Source organism: Eubalaena glacialis, chromosome 6 (assembly GCF_028564815.1).
Source record: "Eubalaena glacialis isolate mEubGla1 chromosome 6, mEubGla1.1.hap2.+ XY, whole genome shotgun sequence".
Lineage (NCBI taxonomy): Eukaryota > Metazoa > Chordata > Mammalia > Artiodactyla > Balaenidae > Eubalaena > Eubalaena glacialis.
Window position 1 is genome coordinate 74,274,161 of NC_083721.1, and position 24,803 is coordinate 74,298,963.

Below are 24,803 nucleotides of genomic sequence, written 5' to 3' on the forward strand. Positions count from 1 at the left end.
CAACCCAACACTGGAGCCTACCTGGGCTCTTTGGTGGGGCTAATGGCAGACTCTGGGAGGGCTCACGCCAAGGAGTACTTCCCAGAACTTCTGCTGCCAGTGTCCTTGTCCCCACGGTGAGCCACAGCCACCCCCCACCTCTGCAGGAGACCCTCCAACACTAGCAGGTAGGTCTGGTTCAGTCTCCCCTGGGGTCAGTGCTCCTTCCCCTGGGTCCCACTGTGCACACTACTTTGTGTGTGCCCTCCAAGAGTGGAGTCTCTGTTTCCCCCAGTCCTGCTTGACAATGTCTTTTGAAGAGTAAATTTTTAAAAATTGATGAAGTCCAGTTGGTAATTTCTCTTTTATGGCCCATACATTTTGGTCCTAAAACAGTTTATCTAACCAAGGTTCACGAAGATTTTGGCCTAAGTTTTCTTCTAGGCTTTTGGCCAGAATATGATTTGACTGAATCCTGAGTCTCTCCAGAATAGCTGCACGTGCCCCCTCCCACCAGCAGCTCAGGTTTCCTCTAACCCACAGCTTCACAACATTTGGCATTATTCAGCTTTCTAACATCTGCCAGTCTAATAGGTAAAAAGTGATATTGCTTTGTTATTTTACTTTGTACTGTTCTGATGACTGAATTAAGTCAGTGTGCCTTTTATCTATGTGACTCCCAGTTGATTTTCTTCTCTTGTGTATCCTCAATTGAAAGTGTTTCCCAGGCCCTTTTTTGAGCTTCCCACAAGTATCATTTGGTCCTTCTGCCTTGTTTATTGTCATCACTGATGGCAATCAGACGTAATCAGAGGCAAACTAATTCTTTCCCCCAGTCATTGGCTTACATGGTGAGTGGTATCATGAACAAGCAGGTGCCTGAATTTCAGGAGGAAGCCTCTATCAGTAGGGCTTTTGCTCCTACAGTGTTTGTTTTCTTTTTAATTGCAACAAGTAATGCAACAGCCAGACTTTTTAGACATCATATTTGGGGCTCTGTACTCAAGAAGGGAAACCATTCCTTTCTCAAGATGTTTGCTCCTTGCTAATAACATTGGAAAGTCATCATTATTCTGTCTTTCTCCTCTCTGGGACAGACAGATGTGGCTGCATGAATTATCTGTTTTAGAGTCCAAGGCTCTGTCTTGAACATGTGTGCAATTCTGTGAGGCAGGTCAGGCCTATGCTGTGGAAGAAGTAGGCTCAAAAGTAGAATTTGGAAAACGAATAATACTCTGTCCAAATACTCTCTCAGTAACAAGCCAAATAAAAAATGATATAAACCTCCTCTACGTACTTTAACAATTATAAACAACATTTTAGGTATTATACTAAAATGCCAGTGCTTAGACCACTGCAGGCTGACTGCACAAGTTAAGCAGTGTCAGGATCAAGCTACATAAACCCTCTAGGGGTAGATTCTTGTAAGGTCAAAAGTGTAGTCAGATTTCCCTTTCAGAGTCCCTGGGATCCTGTCACACATCATCTCAGAAACTGTTTTGCAAGTGTGGGTCATCATTTTCTCTGGTCATCTGTAGACTGTATTTTCATCCTGGATGTTCTCTGAGTTCTAGCCACAGTATAGTCTCCTTCTCCTTCTAGTTTGATCTCATCTCCTGCACAGGTGGCCACATTTTACTACTCGATGTACTACATTTAGCAAAGAAAATCTGGTGCTTTAAGAAGCAAAAAATGTGCGTCTCTACACCTCACCCCCATTGATGCACATCACCTCAGCTATGGATACATTCAAGAAGAAAAGGGCTGTCCTGTTTTCAGAAGAATAACTCATTGGCAGCCACCCCAGTGTTTAGTAGCAGAAAGGTAATGTTTGTACAGGGCCACAGTATACAGTTGTGCAGTTGGTGCACTGCACATAAAGGGCCAGTAGAGCTTATGAATGGGGACTGAAATCCAAGCTGAGTGTCCTGACTTGGAGATGGCTCTTCCCAAAAGGGGCAGCACAAAGGTGCCCTGTAAGCTACCAGAGGCCCCCACAGGGTCAGTGCTGGATCCCAGAGGGCCAGACCCAGGGCTTAGGGAAGGATGAGAACAGGCTCAGGTTGCTGTTCTATTGCACCTTGTAGAAATGACATGCTTAGAAGGCTGCCTGAGAGATTGCACATGAGTGCCATCAGAGAAAAAGGCTACATCAGCAGTTCTCAATGGAGGAAGGGGGAAGGGGTTGCCCCCAAAGGACAGTTGGCAACATCTTGAGGTATTTTTGATTGTCATGACTGGGGGCTGCTACTGGCGGTTAGAGGCCAGAGATGCTGCTAAACATCCTACAAGCCACAGGACATGCTCCATATTAGAATTATCTGATCCAAAAAATCAATAGTGCCACTGTTGAGAAACCCTGGGTGATGTGAAGATAAGAGGAATGAGTTTCCTCCATAGGTGGATGTGTGGGTCATAATGTGGTTGTTTTAACCTGTATTTAAGAGTGGCCAGTTGTATACTTCAGGTTTTTCCTTGAAGTAAAGGTTCCTCCTCCACCCCAATCCTACCCCGTCCCACTCTCATTTCCTTCCCACCTGTCCCCCTGGTGCCGTGGGAAAACAAGATGCTCAAAAGAAACTTCTGCATAATGATTGTGCGAGTGTCCATGTGCATGTGTCTACATGTGTGTGAGAGAGAAACCAAGACAGACTGAGAAACAGAAAAAGACACTTAGAAATGCAGAAAGAGGTGTGCAGAGAAAGACAGATAGTGAGGGAGTCGGGCGAGAGGTAGACGGAAAGAGAGAGAAAAAAACCCAGAGAACTGATCTCCAACTAATTTTTTTTTTTCAACAAATCCCACCTATAATATGCCAGAGCCTGGAAACTCAGTGATAACAAGGCCAGGTCCCTGCATTCCACAGTCTCTCCAAGAGACAAAGGCCACCAGCTGTAACAAGTGTGGAAAGTAGAAAGCTCACAATAAGTCACAAGCAAAGCTGGAGGGAACGTGGAGGAGGGGCGCACTTTGTGCTGAGGGGGTGGTGGGAGCGCCGGGGGAGGCTTCGTGGGGAGGTGACCACTGAGGTGAACAGGGAGGAGAAGCATTTTGTTGTGGGAACAGAATGAGGAGTGACGATTCTTGGTAGGTGGGTTTGGGGAATGGCAGAGGGTTGGGAGGTGAAGATGCAGGGTGGACCTGGGCATGGAGGAGTAGAGGTGGGAAAGGAGGTTGAAAAGGGCAGTTATGACCTGCATGAACCCCCAGGGCAGGATTAGACCTTGAATCCGTGCTTGAAGTTGTACACGTGGAGGATGCCTGGAGTTTCTTGTGTAATATTTCCTCCCCTCTTTCAAGCTTTTGCCCTTTCAGTGAGGCCTACCCCAGTGACCCTATGAAAAACTTCAACCCACCCCCTGGCATCCCCAGCCCCTCTATCTTTTCTGTAGTACTCATCACCAAATAACATGTTATATACAATTTATTTATTAATTTAATGTTTTTATTCCTTGACTAGAATATAAGCTCCGTGAGAGCGGGATTTCCTTTCTTTTTTTTTAAAATTTATTTATTTATTTATTTATTTCTGGCTGCATTGGGTCTTCGTTGGTGCGCGTGGGCCTTCTCTAGTGGCGGTGAGCTGGGGCCACTCCTCGTCATGGTGTACGGGCTTCTCACTGCAGTGGCCTCTCTCGTTGCAGAGCACCGGCTCCAGGCACGCGGGCTTCAGCAGTTGTGGCACATGGGCTCAGTAGTTGTGGCTCACAGGCTCCAGAGTGCAGGCTCAGTAGTTGTGGCTCGCGGGCCCAGTTGCTCCGCGGCATGTGGGATCTTCCCTGACTAGGGCTCGAACCCGTGTCCCCTGCATTGGCAGGCGGATTCCCAACCACTGCGCCACCAGGGAAGTCCCAAGGATTTTCTTCTGTTTACTAATGTATCTAAACCAGTGCATCGTGCATCATAAATGCTCGATAAATATTTGCTGAATGGATGAACATGGGAGCTGGAGACACTCCCCCAGCTGTCAGCCCCTTCCCAGAACTTTACATTTCTGATAGCTGCTCCTCAGGAGGTATGATAGTTTTCTAGTGTTGCATAACAAATTACCACAAACTTAGGGGTTTAAAACAACACAAGTGTTTTATCTCACAGTTGCTGTGCATCAGGAATCCCAGCAAAGCTTATCTGGATCTGCTGTTTAGGGTCTTTTAAAACTGTAATCAAGGTGTCAGCTGGTATAACTGAGACACTGCTGTATGGCAGAAATTAACAAAACATTGTAAATCAACTATACTTCAATTTAAAAAAAGAAAAGGGTGTCAGCTGGGCCTGAGTCTCACCTGAGGCTCTGCTGAGGAAGGGTCCACTTCCAAAGTTCCCTCAGGTTGTTGGCAGAGCCCAGTTCCTGAGGCTACATGACACAGAGCTTCAGTTTCTTGTTGGCTGTTGGCCAGAGGCTGTTCTTAGCTCCTAAATCCCTTCTGCAGTTTCTTGGCATGTGGGATTCCCCAACGTGGTCACTTGCTTCCTCAAAGCTATAGCAAGGGAGACAGAAACTCCAGCAAGATGGGCACTACAACTTTATGTAACAGAATAATGTAATTACATACACATAGTCACCCACATCCTGTCACCTTTGTCTTATGGTAGAATCAAGCAAGTCATAAGTTCTACCCACACTCAAAGGGAGGGGATCACACAAGGGCGTGAACACCAGGAGGTGGGATCAGAGGGGCCATTTTGACAGAAAGTCCACCTCAGGAGGTGACAGCTGGAGGTAATGCTTCTCCTTTGAATGCAGGCAGTCCCTTGGTCTTATGCATACCTCAACCTCTGCACCATATTAGAGTTATTTACATATGCTAAATATGTATAACATATTTACATATGCCTCTCCCACAAGACTGGGGGCAGGAATCATTCTCACTCCTCTTCAGAGTCAGCGTCTAGCACAAAGCCTGGCACATAAGAAGTCATCAGTTTGGGAAGAATGGGTAAAAGGATAGACGGATGGATGGATGGATGGATCGGTGGGTGGATGGATGGGTGGATGGATGGATAGTGAATGGATTTATGATATATGGATGGAAGAAAGGCAGAAAATAAGGGAAAATGTGGTAACAAAACAAGGTGAAGGCAAAGCACGTGGACAGAGGGAGTGTGGCCCTCACCTGACAGCGGGCCACACACTGTGAAATGAGAAGGTGTAAGCAACAGGTATGGATCTATTCACAGTCCCAGCCTCATTCCTGGAACTGTCACTTGGACTCTTCCTACCAGGGCAGCCAAGAGACCAGAGGCAGGTAGCCCTTCTTTCCCAGATCTTCTGTTTTCTCTTCAGGAAATAGGAGTGAAAAAAATCATGAGGGATGACCAAATGTTCCATGTCTGAAGACACCAATGAAATCCTGCATCTCTTTGTGACTTTGGCAGGTCTGAAGGCAATTTCCTAAGAAATAAGCTCAAGGAAGAAAGCATTACTTTGTAATCCTCTCCAAGGCTCAAAGGAAAGGCTTTGGATAACAAAGGACTTTAAAAGTACTTCAAGCAATAAGCATTGAATTTTGAGCAGAATCTCCTTGAGCTCCTGCTGCAGCGACGGGTGATGAATCCAGGCCTTGGCCTCTGAGTGCAAGACGGAAGCCAGGTCACAGGCATGCCTGGTGCTGGAGATGGGGTCTCAGGCTGTTGTTCCTCTATCAGAACTGTGAGACGGCTATCCCAGGGCAGACTCTACTGATGATGCGTATGTGTTTTCCACCCAGTAATACCTTGTGGGAGGAAAGATGGTGACACATTTTCTGGCTGAGAGCTTTAGGCTGGGTGACCTTGGGTTAAAACTTATATGTGCATATATTTTTTCCCCTTTTGCTTGAATTTTTATGATTTCTTTTGTTCGCTTGATCAATGACAGGTCATTTGCTTTATGTCAGGTAAAGGCCACTAATAGCCAAGGTGAGTGAATTTTGTGACAAGGTCACACCAGAGGTTATACTATTTATGTCTTTGCTAATCAGGGCCAGACAGTAAGGCTGAGGAACACCACTGTCTTTAGAGGTGACAACTGAGCCTTGCACGCGTCCATGTTTGTAAAAATCTTTATAACAGAAATCTGTGAAATGTTTGGTGCTTAGTCTCCCTGGTGTTGATGAACCACAGAAACTCTGGATATTCTGACCCATGAAGAAAATGTCAGATTCCAGGACAAGGCACTTTTTTTCTTTTTTAAAATCTAAAATGAAATTTAATGCCATCTAGGAAGGAGTGGATATTCATGGGTGTTTTGAGGACATATAGGTAAAGTGAGTTCAGAAATAATAGAGTATATGGAAAGATATGCAGAGGCTGAATCAAATGGTAACCTCAAAGGCACTAACTTTTAAATAAATATTTTAACCTGGATTTCTCTTCCTGTGTTTTCTTTATAACCTATCAGCCTGCCACCACCAAGCTAAAGGAGCTTAAAGCAAATCTGGAAAATCCAATGAATAACAGTGGGGTTTTATTTACTAAAATTGCCCTGAGAGCAAAACAGTAAGGAGAACTTGAAATTTCCCAACACAGTGTTCATCCTTGTTTTGAAAGCAATGTCCTCGTTTGAGAAGAAAGGGGCTTTAATCTCTTCCTCATCACATTGGCTCCTCTCCTAGCTTTTTGTTTGAGTTCTTCCTCTCCTCCGTAGAATCCCAAACATGAGGAGCATCATTCCTCTGGATCCAAAACCAGTAACTTGACCTGGAAACATCATGAGAAATATTAGAAGGCCACTAGTTCCCTGCTGGGGTCTCTGTGTCCTGAGTCCACACTTCAGGCCCAAACCTTTAAAAGCCTTTTTTTTTTTTTTCCCTAAAATTTATTTATTTATTTATTTTTGGCTGAGTTGGGTCTTTGTTGCTGCGTGCAGGCTTTCTCTAGTTGTGGCGAGCAGGGGCTGCTCTTCGTTGCGGTGCTCAGGCTTCTCATTGCGGTGGCTTCTCTTGTTGCGGAGCACGGGCTCTAGGCGCGCGGGCTTCAGTACTTGTGGCGCTCGGGCTCAGTAGTTTGGCTCGCGGGCTCTAGGGCGCAGGCTCAATAGTTGTAGCGCATGGGCTTAGTTGCTCCGCGGCATGTGGGATCTTCCCGGACCAGGGCTCGAACCCGTGTCCGCTGCGTTGGCAGGCGGATTCTTAACCACTGCACCACCAGGGAAGTCCCTAAAAGCTTTAAAAGTTGACTTGGCTCAGGTGGGAAGGTTTTGTATAAAGGCATCAATAAGTACCGATTCTCCTGCTGGGGGCATAGCACATTGCTTAGCACTCTGAGGGAACACAAAAGGATTAAAGTCATGACCCTTAACCTCTGGTGACAGATGTGACTTATTCCAGGATCACTGGGAACCCCTGACCAGGGAACTGACTCTAACTGGGGAGCATTTCCAACTCAGGTAATACCTAGTGTTCACAGCCAGTCTGAGTGGCTTCATCCTGGGTTCCTGGGCAGCGTCAAAGGAAATGCAGAGCCATCACCCCACTTGTTTCCCCAGAATGGACTAATCTAGAAGATTTTCTGTGAAGGAAAAAGTGCATCATATCACACACACACATACACACACACACACACACACCCCAGTTGTTTGTCGCAAGCATGTGCTGCATATTCTCTCAGGGTCCACCTTGTGTCCCATCCCTTCCCCTGACTCCTATCTTAATGGAGAGGTTTTTGATGACACAGCCTGGACTCACTCTCAATAACTCATTCTTAGTAAATCGTCTCTGTTACAATGAAGGACTTGCTTTCCATATATTTCCCCCTTTCAACATCAGATCAAAAGGAAAGAAAAAGATGACTCACCATCTCCTGTTCTCCCAGTGAACTTGTATGACTGCCTCTTTCCTCCTGAACCTGGGTCTCTCAAACTGCTAGCTTTCCATCTCTACTCATATTTCTTCTTAAGAAATTTAACCACTGTGGAGTATTTTTCAAATGGATGAACACTTCTAACAAAAACTGCTTTCTTGATGGGTCCATATCCTTTTGACTTCCTAATATTTAAAAATGCATTTGGATACAAAGGCCTTCCCCATCTACCTTATCTGGAATAGGTCCTACCCTCTTGTCCACCCTGGCTCACCTTTCTCTATTTATACAGCCCCACTCATTTTTAAAATCAAGTTTTGTTTGTTTACTTGAATTTTTGGTCTGTCCTCCCCTGCTGGGCTGTAAGCTCCATGAGGGCAGAGACCACATCTGTTCTGCTCTCCAATGTACCCCCAGCACCTAGCAGAGTGCCTGCCATGTAGGAGAATCTTGTTAGAACATTTGTTGAATGGATAAATAAAGTAGAATGTACATAATAAGTGATATATCACTTAGCTAATTAATTTTAAATAAGTTTAACAAATTTAAATAAATTTCCTTAGCTAATTAAAAGTGAAATGCAGGGTGAAGTAGAGTGGAGGGTAAGTAGTAATGCCAGCTTTGTCAGGATTGAGTCTTTGGAGAGTGGAGCAGAGTACATAGGAGCTAACAGAGCTGATGGGTCAAATGAAGGCACCTGTCATCGTGGGTGTAAATGCCCACAGCTGCCCAGGGGTCAGGGAAGCTGAGGGAGGACCTAGGGGAGGTGAGGGCAAATATGGGCCTGGTCACTGCTTCATGCAAAGGAGGTGGGCCAGCAGATACACGACCCTATGTGTGAGCTACAAAATGACTGCTGCTTCACTTCCACCCTCCAAATCTCACATGAGAATCCCTCTGGTGGCCCACCCTATCCAAAAACATGAAGGAAAGGAAAGTGTAATGTAGCCTAGCCAAGTTAACACATTACAAAGCCACTATAGTAGGCACTCACTGTTTGTTGAAGGACCGCTTGAATGAATGAATGCTTGAACAAATGAATGATTGAATGAGATGGCATGGCAGCAAGAGGCATTTGGCCATCTGATCTCACCAGAATGAGCACTCTGTGAGGGATGGGATTTTTGCAGGTTTCATTCGTTGCTGAATCCCCAATACATGGAATGGTACCTGGCCCATGTGGGTGCTTAAGAAAATTTTGTGGAACGAATATTGAATGGTTCTGGCCCAAAGTCAAAAGGACTTGTGTGGAGTCACTAGAAGACACAACTGAATGAAAATTTTTCTTTGGTACAGGGTGTGGGAAATGCATGAGGAGCCATTTTATACATTTAGCATAAATGGGCATGACGTGAAACAAAGGCAAAACCATATTTCCTTCTCTTACAACATATCTCAAGAGAGCAAAATATAAAATCGTTGTAGTGACAGTGGAGCAAATATCATAAATAATATGTCAGTTATAGAGAAGCTTGGCTACTAAGAGCCAAGAATCCTGGCTAAGGGAGACGAGAGGGGAGAGGAAAAGTGAGTTAGAAACATTTTATTCACAGCCTTCTCCAGGTCCAGGTGGGAAGCTACAAAGCAGAGTAAATCCTAGAAGTGGCCTTGACCTGCTGTGAAACCTGACAGGCCACGGATACCCCAGGGCCAGAGTCATTCAATTACAACCAGGCTATACCCTGAGGCAGACTCCTAGAACTTAGTCCTGGGAGGGCTCAAGGTTTAGCTCAAATATTCCACTTCTCTGTTGGAAGGTCTCTGTCGGAAGAGATACACATGAACTCTGATGCAATTGGAGCATCACTTTCACCTTTTTGTCTCCCTGCCCCTCATATGATCTCATTTTTGTTTCAAAAGATACATGCCTCCTCTCTATAACTCTTCTACAGCCCTATCCCTATATATCAGAAATACCAAATGGTAACCATGGTTCTCTCTGGCTGGTGGAATTACTGGCTTTCATATGCTTTTCTTCTTCGTGCTTTCCTGTGTTTTCCACTTTTTTTGAACATGAATTACTTCTATAATCATACACACAAAACAGTACAAAAGTACTTTTAAGTACTATAACTAAGGGTAACTGGAGCAATGAAAAAGAGAACTATTGTTTGCATGTTTTCAAAATAAATATTGCCAGCAGCATCTTACATCTCAGCATGAGCAACTTAAAGTGTAGATGCTGCTTCTAAGCTACAATATCATTGATATGTGAGATACCTGTGATATAGCAACAATATGGTACTTGTACTTGGTACTGAATTTCTTCTAGATGTAGCACCCTGGGAAAGTTTACGATCAGCCAAATGTTGTTGGTTTTCAACTTAAATTAGACTTTCTGTGATCTTTATACCTGATATAAACTAAAAGACTCTCTATTTGTCCACAAAAATGCAATAAAGAAAATGAGATAACTTTCCATTTATTATGTGTGGTATCTGCAGAATTACAGACCTAAATATTAAAGAAAAGGTGTCAAGGTGCCAGCAGCAGCACCAGATTCAAGATGGCAGCCAGCAGGAGGCTGATGAAGGGGCTTGAAGACATCCTCAAATGTGAGATGAAAAACTTCCTTTACATCTAGGTTGATGAAGCTAATTTGTTGACCTGGCAAGGGCTTATGGTTCCTGACAACCCTCCATATTGATAAGGGGGCCTTCAGAATCGAAATCAACTTTCCAGCAGACTACCCATTCAAGCTACCAAAGATCACATTTAAATCGAAGATCTATCACCCGGAACATGGATGAAAAAGGGCAGGTCTGTCTGCTGGTAATTAGTGCTGAAAACTGGAAGCCAGCAACCAAAACCAACCAAATGAACCCCCCAGCACAAGGACAGTAAAAAATTCTGTAAGAACGTTGAAGAGTTTACAAAGAAATATGGGGAAAAGCGACCTGTGGACTAAAATCTACCACAACTGATTCCAGCGTGTGAGCAGAGACCCTGAGCAGTGCATTCAGATATCCCAAAAAGCAGGACTCCTTGGAAAATTGACATGTGCCACGGCCCAGCATCCGCTTGCGGCAGTTACTAATTTTCTACAGTTTTCATAATCAAAAGTGGTCTAGGTAACCTGTAAAGACAGGATTAAAATTTTAAGATGTTCTAAGAAAAAGAAAAGAAAAGATGTCAATAAATGGTGTCAGTGGACATGAAAAATGTGGTTACCACTGTGTCATGGATCTAATAAGCAGTATAATGCAAAAAAAAAAAAAAAACAGAAAAGAAAACTGAACTGAATATTTGGCTTTAAATTAAAGCCAGGGCATGGGCTTCCCTGGTGGTGCAGTGGTTAAGAATCTGCCTGCCAATGCAGGGGACATGGGTTCGAGCCCTGGTCCAGGAAGATCCCACATGCCACGGAGCAACTAAGCCCGTGTACCACAACTACTGAGCCTGCGCTCTAGAGCCTGCGAGCCACAACTACTGAGCCCATGTGCCACAACTACTGAAGCCCACACACCTAGAGCCTGTGCTCTGCGAGAAGAGAAGCCATCACAATGAGAAGTCCACGAGCAGCAACAAAGACCCAAGCAGCCAAAAATAAAATAAAGTTATTTAAAAAAAAATTATAACCAGGGCATATTTGAGGACCAAGTTTTATGATTCATCCCTATTTTCGTAACAGGTTAAAACCCATTGACAATAAAAAAGTATCAAAGTTTCTTCACCCAAATATCTCCAAACAAATCACTGGAGGTGTCCTCAGTAAAGTGGATATGGAAGATTAAGATCATTCTAGACTTTGGAGAGCTAAATTTTATGTTTCCTCCTGCCCTAATTCTTGGTAGAGGTGAGTCAGTAAGAGGAAAACTCACTTCTGTCCCCAGGTCACAGCCCTGGTCTTCCTCTGCTTCTCCTCTTCTCTCAGACTTCTTCCTTATTTTATCCTCAGGTTCGGTGCTTCAGCCAAGCTAGGCCCAGGGCCCTCCTGAGGAGTGAAGGCTTGGACTGAGGACAAGCTCACTGCCATCTCCCATCATTTGTATACAGGCAAAAGTGGGTGAGCTGAGCATCAAGGGCAGTCTTGGGAAGGGAGTGAAGGATGGAGACAAGAGGGAGAGTCAGCAAAGGGGAACTGGCTGCCTGAGAAGCATGTGGAAGGGAAAAGAGCAGTCCTCTTGGACGGGGAGAATTGCAGGAACGCTGTATGTACGTGTCTGCGTACCAAGTTTGGTTTGCACTAGATGAGAGGGTGACCTCCTTTTCCCACAAAGAACACTTGTCCAAAATCAGCCAGGCACTTCGTTCTACGCTCTCCAGATCAGCTCAGGGCTCTCACTAACTTTGCAAGGCTGGTTCTGATCTGACCACTAGAGGCTTATCATAAAGAGTCTGCCTTTCTCCTGGAGTCCAAGGACCTCAGCTCTCGGCCACACACAATCACATATATAATTAATATATCTATGATAAACCCTCCTCAAATAATCAGTTCTTCAATTTGGTGGAAGAACCAACCAGACCATTTGGGTCCTGCAAATAAACTAACCCATGGAATCCTGGAATGTTCCCATTCTCAACACTTATTTTGTGCTGGAGACTTTCATATTTACCAAGTGTCCACTAGACTGAGTGCTAAACAAGTTCATAGGGGTAAGACCATGAGAAAAACACACAGAAGAAATTCTTCTGGTGTTAAAACAAACTCTGTGAGGACAAAATGTACTTGGAGTTCGACTCCATCTCTTCTGTCTCGTGGTGGGTTACTACAGTTCATCAGGAAAATAGTTTGAAATTTGCAAAATCTCCAAATCCTGCCTTGGGGAGTCTGTGCCTGTTGGCTTTCTCACAGCTTCTTTGTGACCATAGGATGGGTTTAATAACCACACTCCGGGTTGCACAACTATTATTATCCCCATCAGAGAAATGCAGTGCAGAAAAACAGAACCTGTGTTTGCATTTCCTGTTTCATATAAACAGTTTCATCTAAGACAACAGCATATGCTATTTATCCATGACTATAGTCCTCTCCTGGTGCTGAGACTGGAGGGCCCGCAGCAAATGGTTTCAAAATGGAAGCATCTTCCTCAACTGCACTCTCCACATGGCCTCCTTTCTCACCTCACAGCCTATCTCTCTGACTCTCTACCCCCATGGTGGGTGCATAAAAGAAATGGGGACCCAGTGAGTCTTGGTGCTTCTGAGGAAGCCCACAGGCCCTGATCAGAGCTGACAGTTTGGGAGGTAGAGTGAGGCCAGTGGACTTAAAGATGCAAGCAGAGTTATGTAGGGATCCAAGGATTTTAATGGTTCCTAAGCTAATACAACCTTCCCCCAACTTCCCTTTCTGACTCCCTTGACCTGCCTGGGGTCTTGTCTTCTTCCCATACTAGGTACCAAATCACAGTCATAGAATGTTAGTGGCAAGAAAGTATGAACTTTGATCTGGGCAGAGGAAGTTCCTTGCCAAAGTCAGCCACAGATTGATGACAAAGCTGGGCCTAGAACCCTTCTGTCTTGATTCACAGACCTGTGCTCTTTCCAGAAGCCCTAACATGAAGAGGATTCTTTAACTGAGCTGTTATGGAGATTCTCACTGATTCTTGGCTGTAAATAGTAATGGCCTGTCAAGATACCAAAATTGAAATAAGACAAAATAGGATAAACCTTCGTTGGCTACAACATCATTGAGAGGAGACTACAAACTCCCTCATCCCTGACACTCTCAGGGATCTGAGTAGGGTCTAGTATCATGGAGGACAAGGTTGGTCACATGAATCCTTCCTTCCCTCTGCTGTCCACCCGGTGACCATTCACAGCATGACTCATCCCTAACATGTTTAGCTGTAGGTCTCTAAAATTTTAGACGCTCAGGAAAGGAAGAGGCCTTAAAGAGCATACCGAATAACCACATGTCTGCGTGTATCACATACGTTAGAAGCAGCTGCAAGTCTAAAGGCAGCCTCCTATGCCTGTGTCCACAGATCCCTGTGGGACTTGAAGATCTGGCAGTTATCTGGTTAATCTGAACAGGTAGCAGTTAAGCTGTGTATCTCAAGCCAGAATGTTCACTATGCCACTTGCATTATTCTATTTGGCAGTCTACACTGCAGGACTCCTACAGTAGAGCTAGAAATCCCCCTCCACTTATCCAGTTGTCCAATCTAAAGTCCTAAGGGTATCCCTCTGCTCTGCAGGACGTCCTAATGTAGCCATTTATCCCCTGGACTATTTCCTTGGCCCACGCTGTCCCTGGACCAGAGATGTGCTTCCTCCCAACCCAGCACAGATGCTACGGGAGGCCTGGTACAGGGACCTGGGCTCAGCTGACCCTGCCACTCCATCTGTTCATGGGAACAGTGCTTCCTTTGTACCATTGTTTGGTTTTTTATTTTTTGGTTGTTGTTTTTTTAAATTTTTCCTTCTCCCCTGTTTCAAACTCAGTCCCTTAGGGCCTCAGTTGAAGCCATCCCTGCCCAAGCACATCCCCACACCACAACTTGTAATTATTCCCTAAGCAGGCCATGGATATCTTTTCAAATAACCCTCCTGAAGTGGGAAGGTCCTGGGAAATCCAGTCACTTCCCCTCAACTGGAAGCACCAGCTTCTGGAAAATTCCACAGCTCTGGGCCCTGGCTAGTGGGAGAAAAGGGGAGGGGCTGAATTAGGTTGATGCCTAAATCTTTATAGACCATCTGTTGGGTTCTTTTGAGTGAGTTAGGGTGAATCTCAATGAAGTGAAATTCTCAACCTGGAATAGTTATGACAACCTGAAGATCATCTCAGGCCAAATGTAGAGAAAAAAGGCAAAGTGTGTGCGTTCATCCCTAAGGGTTGTGAGGTGGGTTCCTTCAGGCCCAGCAGACTTTCTTCAGGAGAGCCCTTCCTTGGCCCTTTTTTTTTTTTTTAATTGAACCATCTTTTTCCCTTCATTTATTTATTTTATTTATTATTTTATGGCTGCGTTGGGTCTTTGTTTCTGTGCGAGGGCTTTCTTTAGTTGCACCAAGTGGGGGCCACTCTTTATCGCGGTGCGTGGGCCTCTCACTATCGCGGCCTCTCCCGTTGCGGAGCACAGGCTCCAGACGCGCAGGCTCAGCAGTTGTGGCTTACGGGCCCAGTCGCTCCGCGGCATGTGGGATCCTCCCAGACCAGGGCTCGAACCCGTGTCCCCTGCATTAGCAGGCAGATTCTCAACCACTGCGCCACCAGGGAAGCCCTCCTTGGCCCTTTTAAGAAAATCACGGGCCTTCTGGTCATGATTGAAATCTCCCTATTTGAAGCAGATTTGATGAACCAACTCTTTCGTTCACATATTTTTCTTTTAAAAGTTGAGTTTGTTTTCCTAAATTTTTGTTATTCTAACTGCATCAAAGCAGCCCAGTCCAAAGACATAGAATGTGCTAGGAAAGCAGACATTGGATCATTTAGGGCAAAATGTATATAAGGCATGTTTACTTGAGAGTTCATGACACCAAAGATAAAAGGATTTCTGGCTGACAGGTCAACAGGCTTCTTTCCCTGGAGACTAGGGTCCCCTGTGGTCCCAAGTTACCCAGAGTGGTACCTGCAAGGCTGAGCCCTGAGATGCTAAGAGTCCCTAAGCTTTGCCCATCTCTCGAGTGGATATGGCTGGGGGAGGGGAAGGTAAGAGAAAATATGCAGCCCCTGGACGGGCAGAACGGAGCTGCCCAGGGCCCTTCACGGCAGGGTGCAGAGATCCTGAGTCTTCAGGAGTTTGTCAGGTCAATGGCCATGTTCAGCTTCTGCTACAAAGGCCACTGATCCAGGTGAGGGAACCTGAGAAACAAGTGACCAGAGCAACTACTCAGAGGGGAAAGAAGCCAGAATAGCAACATCCACAAGGACAGGGATTTGATCTTGTACATCTCATCTTCCTGGTGCCTAGCAAAATGACTAGTCCTTACGAAGTGCTCCATAAACATTTGTTAAATTAATAAATTATTGATTTATGAGAACAGGTCAAAGATTTAGGTCTGGGGTGGGGGAGACAGAAGGAAGTCTAAGGGGATTAGTCAAAAACCTCAAGGGAATCTTGGTAAGTCTCAGAATCATTGACTCAACAGAGGAAGTCCCTTTACTCCAAGACCCAGGTCCAAATGCAGCTCCCACTATGGTTGTGACATATGGTATGAGCTTAGTGACACTTGAACCTTCTCATGTCAAATTAGATGGTGGCCTGAGGTAAGGTATTGCCACTGGGGAAACAGAGAAGGGATGAAATAGAAATTTAGGAGGCTGGATGGAGAATATTTGGAGACAAAGTACATAGGTACTGAAGAAAAGTGACTCAAAGGTAAAAATAATATAGAGACAATATCTACTTCACGGGGTTACTGTAAGGAGTAGATGAATTAACACACAGAGTCTCTGGAATAGTATTTGAGTGCCACTGGGTAGGTTCTTAATAGAAAGAGCTTTCCTCCTCCTCCTCATCCCTCTCTATTTTCATTAAAGATAAGACTATCCCTCCTGAAAACCTCAGAGTGCCCACCCCAAGGAGGCTCTGCCAGCGGTCTCTTTATGTGAAACTCATGATTGAAGGCCATGGACACACCCGTGCCTCTACTGGTCCCCACTGAACAGATAGAAATAAAAGTGTCTTCTCTCCAGGGCTGCGTCAGGAAAACCCTGAAAGCCATTCTCTCACAGTCAGAATGTTTCCTTTGTTCATCTGAGACAGAACCAACATCTCTGTAAAGGACAAAGAGCTTGACTCATAAGCCGAGCAGACGCTATGGGTTGAGTGATGGCAACACAGGGGTAGCTGGAGCTGAACCCCTGAGACTTCAATATTTGTTGTGGTATATATTATGACAAGGTGTGGGAGACCTTTCTAAAAACCAAATACGTGTATTTCTGAATGTGAGGTTCACGTGCAGCCTCAGACCTCTCCAAACTCACTCATCCTAAGCTCTCCTGATGTGTCTTCAGGGCCCCCAGAGAACGGAAAAGGACCAGACGTGTCTGGCCACATTTCTGATTCTTTCCCTCCGAATATTTTCATGCCCTCACTTATTCAGCAAACATTTACCAAGCTCCTACTTTGTGCCAGGCTCTGTGCTGGAAGCTGGAGCTTCAAAGAAATAAGGCCACATCCCATCCCACGTACAGCCCTGTAGGGAAGACAGACAAACCACACACTAGAACACTGGGGGATGTGTTAGAGAGAGATTTTGCAAACAGTCCTGGGAGCACAGAGGAGGCCACAGAGCCCAACCAGTGTTTCAGTGTTCCTGGAGGACCAGCAAGAGTTGACCAGATGAAGAGGGCAGGGAGGCCTTCCAGGTAAGGGAGCAGCAAGCAGGATGGCCAAAGGCAAGCAAGACAATGACTCAGTGGTTCTCACCTCCCTGCACATTGAAATCATTGGCAGAGCTTTTATTTTCTTATTTTTATTTTTTATTGAAGTATAGTTGATTTACAATGTTGTGTTAGTTTGTGGTGTACAGCAAAGTGATTCAGATATAGATATATATATCCTTTTTCATATTCTTTTCCATTATGGTTTGTTACAGGATATTGAATATAGTTCCCTGTGCTGCACAGTAGGACCTTGTTGTTTATCTATCTTATATATGGTAGTTTGTATCTGGTAATCTCAAACTCCTAATTTATTCCTCCCCCACTTTCCCCTTTGGTAACATAAGTTTGTTTTCTATGTTGGCAGAGCTTTTAACAGTTACTGATGCCTAGGCCCTCACACAGATCTATTAAGTCAGAATCTTTGGAGATAGGGCCCAGGAATCAGTCTTATTAAAAGCACCCCAGGTATATGTGACCAGAGTTAAGGACCACTGGACTAAGGAAGAGTCACTAACACAAGACATTTGGGAAAAAAAGCACAAAAGAATACTATAATAGTTCACTCCATCAATAATTCTGAAATTGAGGGTCTTAGACCCCATGCAAAGCATGCAAGACCAAGGGATGTATTGAGGTATTCTCAAGTCAGTAACAGATCTACTATACAGCCTCCACCCAAACCCAGAAACCAATGAAATCTGTGGTTCTCAGTCACCTCCTCTCCCCCACACCCACTTGCTCCCTCCAGGAGATGTAGCCCATGGAAAACCACTTGCCATTCTTAATGGAGTATGCTGTGGATCTCAAATCCAATAATACTCTCTTCATTGCTGTAATGAGGACCTACTTGTATTTCAGAAAACTTGAAAGGAGGCTTCCAGGCCAAACACAAAACTCCAGACACAGTACAACAATACCACTTTTGACAAAGTACATAATAAATCAATAAATCAAATGGTCATTTTCTTAAAAACTTAGATGAAGACATAGAAATCCTGTTCTTCAAATTGGGGCATGTCCCATTGTAAGAGGGACTACCTTGGACCAAGAGACTGGCCAATAGCTCCCATTCACGAGAAGATGAATTCAGAAGTGGTCATGAATCCCAGTTCAGCCACTCGCTGCATCATGTTGGGCAAGTACTAACCTGTGAGCAAGTTCTCTGCTCCACGAAATGGATATAATTATATCTACCTTTCATGGTTGCTCTTGGCTTAAAGGAGATAATATATGTAGAGTACCCAGCATAACAAGTGTCTAGTACCCGAGAGCTGGCTCATCAGTCAGTGAAAACTCTCTATTTATTCTACCATCACTTTATTATCGGAAACTGTGTTACAGGAGCCAAAGTAACACAGAGGTAGAAGGATGGGCCAGGTCACGGTTCTCCTCCTGCTGCCACCCTCTCCCTCCCTCTTACCTTCTCCCGCGAGGCAGCACGTGGCACCTGAGACTCTCAGTCTGCGGGCTGCTCCTGCCTCTCGGGGGTGCGCCCCAAATACACATCTAAGTGTGTGATGGCTCAGCCCCTCTACCCAGATGAAGATAGCATGTGAGAGCCTGGAGTCTGGCTCTCTCCCTCTGTCACCTGGGCCCCAGCCCAAATGTGACGCTCCATCACCTCCTATTTATTGACCTCTCTCACCAGCATTGGGAAACTGCCCTTCACTCCTGCACACTCAGTTGGACTTCATTAAAGAAATTTCTCTCCCAGAAGGTATGAACATGAAAATTATGTCAAATCAAGCAGGGACCCCAGACATCCTCTCTCAGGTTCCTACCCTTTTTGTGCCATGGACCCACTGACAACTCAGCAAAAATGTCCATAAATGCGTAAAACAAAACAGGATCGCAAAAGCATTCAATTTTATTGAAATGGGATCCTATCAACCTCCCATGGAGACCCATGGATTCCATATTACAAACACTTGATAGTCAAACCCTGGACTGAAAGCTCAGGAAACTCTCCAAAGTCACCCAGCTAAGAGGTAAGAGAGCCGAGGCAAGAACCCCATCGCCCTATTCCCGAACCCGAGCTCTGTCCACCAATCTATTTATTATCTTAGAAAATTAAAAAATCAAAACAGAGCTCTTACTGCTTCTGCATTAAAAAATCCTGAATTTTGGTCCCATTAGAAGGCTTGGAGGTGGCCCTGCCGGCCCTGTATATCTTCATAAGAACTGGCCTCAGTCTATATTGGATTACAAAACTGGACAAAGATTGTTTCCCAGCAAACAGCTGGAAAAGCTTAAAGCCACAATAAGTTGACTGAGGTAACTGGTAGCAGATGTCCCAGCTCCTGGAATTTGTTGGATGACAGTGTTGGATGATAGACTAGATGGATGGGTTCAATTCCTCTGCTTTCAGGTGGCCTTTGTCAAGGAGTCTGGAACACTAGTCTCTGAGCCTGGTGCAGAAAACTCAGCCCTCCTGCTTGCCTCAACATTTCTCAGGAATTAGTAAGCAGTTGGTATCATCTTTCTCTGCTGAGAAGGTTGGAGGGTATTAAACCCCTGGCCAATCTCTCAGTGAACCCTTTCACCCCTTTCTGTTGCTGGGGCAATAGAACATAATGGTTAAAAGTATGGGTTTGGAGTTACACGTTAGGATTTAAATTCTCACTTCATCACTTTAGAAAAGTTGCATGACCACATCTTCCCACCTCCGTTTTTTCATCCCTCTAATGGGACTAGTACTAATGCCTGCCTTGCAGGGTATGTAACAATTAGAGCTAATATATGGAAAACACCTATACAGGACCTGGTGTTGCAGTGTTCAATAGTCAGGAGCTATGATTATAATTAGTCCTAGATTGAACCCTGCCCCTTCCCCACTATGTCCCTTAATAAATGAAGCAGGTGTTAAGGCAGGTGTCATTAGCAGAGTGACTGTGGTCAAGGAAACCCATTTACCATGATCAGAGCAGAATTGTTGAGTTTCTCCAACAGATCTCAGCAAGATAAGTGAATTGACCACAGTCACACAAAGAGAAAACCCCACATCTTCTTACCACCAGATCTACACACCTCCCTGCATCTGGTTGCCTCCCCTCTGCATCCCCTCCTGTTTCTATGGGCCCAGAACCCTTGCTCCTCTCAAAAGCCAGCCTCTCCACCTGTGCTCTGGATCCCACGCCCTCTCTCCTGCTCAGGATTGCTCTTGCAGTCTCCACCCCCCTCTCCTACAGAGGCAATATTCCTCCTCTACTGGATCAGCCCCATGTGCATGCCCTGAGCATCCTCCTCAACCTCCACGTCTCCCGTCAGCTACTAAACTCATTTCTCTATCTTCCTTCAACTTCAAAACTGAGTTGCTGTTTCCACATCCCTTCCTCAGCACACTCAAATTGGACTTCTATTCCCATTATCCACAGAGACTACTATTGTCAAGGTCACCAGTGACCTCCATTTGCTAAATCCAGGGGCCACTTCTTCGTTATCTTCTTTGAACTTTCTGTAAAAATTGATTATTTCCTCCTTCTTAAAACATTTTCTTCCCTTGGCTCTGTGATAACCCACTGTCCTCTTTTACTTATGTCTCCTTTACTGGCTCCTTCTCCTCTAGTCAATCTCTCTAAGTTAGAGCGTAGTAGGGATCTGTCCTGATCATCCTTTTCTGCCATTACTGTGTGCTCTCCCTTCATAACCCCATCGAGTCCCATGACTTTGAAGACCATCTACGTCTGTGGTCCCCAACCCCCGGGTCTCGGACCGTTACCGGTCTGCAGCCTGTTAGGAACCGGGCCGCACAGCAGGAGGTGAGAGGTGGGTGAGTGAGCGAAGCTTCATCTGCTGCTTCCCATTGCTCGCATTACTGCCTGAACCAGCCCCCCAACCTCCTGTCCGTGGAAAACTTGTCTTCCACGAAACCGGTCCCTGGTGCCCAAAAGGGTGGGGACCGCTGATCTATGTGCTTATGATTCCAAAATCTCTGCCTCTAGCCCTGACTCTTCCCCAAATCTTGACTTGACTATCCAACTGCCATCTTCACATTTCCACATGGATATCTAACAGGCAACTCAGATATAATTTATCCATGAAAGAACTCGAGTTTTCCTCCCAAACTTGCTCCTTCCTCAGGCTTCCTAGTTTTAGTCATTAGCGAGAGCATTCACCCAGTTGTTCAACCTATAAATCTAGGAGTCAGTCTTGACTCCCTTTTTTCTTCATTATCTATATTCAATATATCAGCAAATCTTGTCCACTTTATCTCCAAAGCATATTCCAAATTCATCTACTTCTCTCCATTTTCATCACAGTCACTGTGGTCCAAGCCACCATTATCTGAATGACTGCAATAGCTTCCCAGGTGATCCATCTGGAACCATTCTACACTCCACAATTGACAGGGAAGCCTGAATAATCTTGTCACATTCTTATAGAATGTACAAGTACATGGCTTCCCATTGTACTTGAAATAAAACCTAAATTCCTCAAAGCAAGATGTAACATGACTTCTGCCTACCTCTCCAAACTCACTTTGAATCACTTTCCACCTCATCTCTCCACTCCAGCCACACTGGTCTTTCTGTCCCTTGAAAACCTGCAATCTAGTCCCACCCTAGGACCTTTGCACTGGCTGTTCTTTCTGGAATGCTCTTCCCCCTGATCCTTGAATGACTGTTTCCTTTCTATCATTAACATCTCACTGAAATGTCAGTACTCAGAGAGGCCCTTCCTGACCACAAAACTGAAGTAGCCCACCCAGTCACTCCCTATCACATCACCTTATTCTCTCATATATGTTTTCCTCTCTGTGTGTCTGACTCTATTCTGGATGGTAAGTCCCACAAGGGCTAGGACCTTGTCTTTCTTCTTCACCATTACATCTGCAGGACTCAGAACAGTGCCTGAACATGACAGTGCTTGATATCTGTTGTCGAAAGAGTGAATGAATGGATAAATGAGTTAGTAACAGAGCTAGGACCAGAACCCAGGCCTCCTGCCTTCCAGTTCTGTGTTCCTCCCCCATGCCATGTCAAGTTGTAGTTTTCACCAGTTTGATTGCTTTCTTGCTGTTCAGCAGATGCTTGGCATCCTTCAACTCTCAGCTGGTTCCAGCTGCTAGTGATAAAGTAAATGGCCACAAAGGAGCAGGAAGGAGAGGAAAGAAGCATCTGAATAAATCATGAAGTATGTGGTCATCCCTCAAAATAATGAGAATTAAACACTCAATCATCCAATTACATTTAGTAAACATTTATTACCTACCAGGCATTAGGCAATTTACCAGGGACAAAAAGACAAACCTACTCTGAAGGACCTGACAGTCTCCAGGAGGAGATGGTGGGTCTAGTGGTGATGCTTGACATGGTATGATGGGCCTGAGAACAAAGTAACACGTGCTGTGGAAACACAAAGTAGAGAGTGATGAACACTGCATGGAGTGGGCAAGAATTCAGGAAGACAACCAGAGAGTGGAACTTTTGAACTGAGTCTTAAAGAGTGAATACCTGCTATTGAAAACTCATAGTCTGGGTTTTCACATGAAAAGTACAGTGTGTTTCCCCTTCGTTTTACTTGACAAAAGAAAAATCACTTTAGAAAGGCATACAGGATGACTCTGGTAGTTGAAAGAACCACGTATTAATAAACAGAGAAATTTCCATCTGGGAAACTTTTTTTTTAAGATGGGATAGTTCTTTATTTCTTGCTACAAAAAGTCCACCTAAACAATTTCATCTTCCCTGAGGGTCTTATGGTGAAACCACTGAGGCAATTACCTACATGATGAAAGATCACCCAACTAAAGAACTACTTCCCTGTAAAACCACAGGCCATCTCCTTGAAGAAATGTGCTGTCATGTAAAAACAAGGTTTTACAGCAAGTGAAAGAATGAAGTAGATCTATGTGAATTGATATCAAGAGATACATTATTACATAAAGACGAGAAAGCTTCAGTACACTGGATATTGTTGCTATTATTGTTATTATGTTGGGATCTGTCTAGGACTACCGAGAAGAGTAAGTGCAAATGTAACAATCTCTGAGGTGTGGGATTATGAGACACACTTTCTGAGGCCTACATTTTGGTACTATTTTAATCGTTTACAACAAATTGCGCTATCTTGGAATTTAAACATAAAGACTTGTTTAGAACACAGTGCTGATTGGTTTTATAATGTTTAAGAACTTGTGCTTGTCTCTACATTCCAGAAACATATAAAAAGAGGATTTCCCTAAATTATATCATTTGCTAACACCTGCAGAAAAAAATAAACTGAGACCCAGAAAGATAATGTGATCTTTCTCACACTATGACTCCTAGACTAGTACCTTCAGCTCCACAGTTCTTGATTTCATGCTGAGGATTCACATATATAAATATATCAATCTTAACTTACACATTTGGAAATTTAGCAATATTGCTTTGTGGAAAACTGTGCAACAATTTATTGTAATAGTTACAGGCCAGTACTTTCCCCAGAAAACAATTCAAATAGAAGTCTCTTGAATATTACCTCTAGTCCTTGTGCATATCTTAGAATACTCAGTAAATTCTTTGAATAGATAGGTCCCTTCCATTCAGTTTATAAGTAGTTACTGAGCACTTATGATGTGCTCTAGCACTAGGGGTACAGCAGTAAGAAAATGAGACAGATTCTCTGTACTTGTGAAGCTTAGATCCCAGTGGGGAAAACACCATAAGCAAGAAAAAACATAAATAAAGGATATAATTTCAGATAAAGATATAGTAAGGATATAATGAACCAAGTAAAATGATAGTGACAAGAGTGCTATTTTTGAAAGGTCAGGAAGGCCCTTAAAGGAAGGACATTAGATCAGAGACCTGGACGAAGGAGGGAGCCATACAGAGTTCTGAGGGGAAAGCATTACAGGAGTACAGTCAGAGTCAGTGCCCTGAACAGGAAGAAGAATTCCTTCTTTTCCTGAAAAGGTAAAGAACATCCCAAAGAAAGAGCTCTCAAAGTTTGGTATGTTAAGGTTTCACTCTTGGTGCTGTTGTTATAAGGTTTAAAGGTCTAGTGCTGTAAATTTCTCTCTATTGCTTACAAATTTGAGAATGAATTTTATTTAGGAATATAAATCTGGTACAAAAGTACTGTCTTATCTATGTGTCACCTTCTGCCAATGTGGTAAATATATATACAGTGGAATATTACTCAGCCATAAAAAAGAATGAAATACTGCCATTTGCAGCAACATGGATGGACCTAGAGATTATCACACTAAGTGAAGTAAGTCAGAAAGAGAAAGACAAATACCATATGATATCACTTATATGTGGAATCTAAAATACCAATTTATCTACAAAACAGAAGTAAATTCACAGACATAGAGAACAGACTTGTGGTTGCCAAGGAGGAGGGGAGGTGGGGGAGGGAAGGATTGGGAGTTCAGGATTAGCAGATGCAAATTATTATATATAGGATGGATAAACAAAAAGGTCCTACTGTATAGCAGGGGAAACTATATTCAATATCCATGATAAACCATAATGGAAAAGAATATGAAAAAGAATATATAATTTTATAACTGAGCCACTTTGATGTACAGCAGAAATTAACACATTGTAAATCAACTATACTTCAATAAAATAAAATTAAAAATTAAAAAAATAAAAAACCTCTGCCTATCACAAAGGCATAGAATCCAACGCCTAAGAGTTTTTCCAAAGCTGTTCATTCCACAGAGAGAGACGAGGCCCAACCAAAAGCGCCCCTGGGCTTAAATCTGCTCCCCGTCCCCACTCCAACCCCAAGCAGAACGGGCTGCCTAGAATATGTAGCTGGGAGAGTCATCCAAGACTCA

General features: G+C 44.1%; 1 protein-coding gene and 1 pseudogene across 1 annotated transcript in view; both read left to right on the plus strand.

The window, feature by feature from the left end:
- The window catches only part of APOD (apolipoprotein D), a 70,464-nt gene that overhangs the window by 30,670 nt on the left and 14,991 nt on the right, over positions 1 to 24,803 (plus strand). The window lies entirely within an intron of this gene.
- On the plus strand, positions 10,265 to 10,666 carry LOC133093411 (ubiquitin-conjugating enzyme E2 L3-like; annotated as a pseudogene).